This window comes from Seriola lalandi, unplaced genomic scaffold, assembly GCF_002814215.2.
Source record: "Seriola lalandi dorsalis isolate HSWRI2012SDOR001 ecotype SW California unplaced genomic scaffold, Sedor1 jcf7180002054984, whole genome shotgun sequence".
Classification (NCBI taxonomy): domain Eukaryota; kingdom Metazoa; phylum Chordata; class Actinopteri; order Carangiformes; family Carangidae; genus Seriola; species Seriola lalandi.
In genome coordinates, this window is record NW_019525533.1 from 107,022 (window position 1) to 107,841 (window position 820).

The following is an 820-nucleotide window of genomic DNA, read 5'->3' on the forward strand; positions in this document are numbered from 1 at the left end:
TACACGTCCATCAACCTTGATTTGGAAATGAAAGACATGAGAAACATGTTAAACATCTTATTTATTTTAAAAAGAAGGGAGGAACGGAGGAATTATTGTTGAAGGACTTCCTGGGTTTTGAAGTGTTTTTATTTTATTTTATATATTTTAATTGTAAATACATTATTGTATGAAAAAATGATAAATGATGAGTTTTTCAAACGTATCAGGGATTTACTCTTCAGAAAAACTGATGCTCAGCTCAGCGACCCTGGAGTGATGGTAATAAATAACACGGAGCAAACTGGGCAAAACCTCTTGCCTTTTACTTTGAAAAGCGGGCACCGGAAGCGTCGCCGCGGTTGTTGTAGCTTGAAGCTAACAGGTGGGGAACATGTCGGCTTGTGTCAGAGCATTGAAAAGCCGTTTGTCGGCTCTTCTTCCGGCTGGTTTCACTTCACTGCTCCGGAGGAATCATCCGGTGAGATTTCCCGCCGGAGGACGGCGGATGTCTCACACACAGACAGGTACCGAGCCGGAGCTGAGGTTAGCTAGCTAATGTTAGCAGCCCCGTTAGCCTGCTACCTGCTAGCTGCTCACACGATGAACCGCTGCAGGTACCGTCAGTGAAAACACACCTGGCCTCGTTCGGACTTGGTCCAAAGCGTCACCATGGAGACAAGACACAGGTTTCTGACTTCACCTGTCCGCACGAACTTTAATGAGCCGCCTGGGTCAAAGTCTGAACCAGGTGTGTCAAGTTACAGGGAATGTGACGGTTCAGCTCACAGCTGTGAAAAATAAAAGATTAATGATTAAACAAAGCGCTTCATATAATCAC

The 820-nt window shown here is 44.9% G+C and overlaps 1 protein-coding gene across 1 annotated transcript in view; it reads right to left on the reverse strand.

Annotated features, from left to right (window-relative positions):
- LOC111647312 (uncharacterized) overlaps nucleotides 1-820 on the reverse strand; it is a 72,467-nt gene that overhangs the window by 14,340 nt on the left and 57,307 nt on the right. The gene's annotated exons all lie outside the window — the stretch shown is intronic.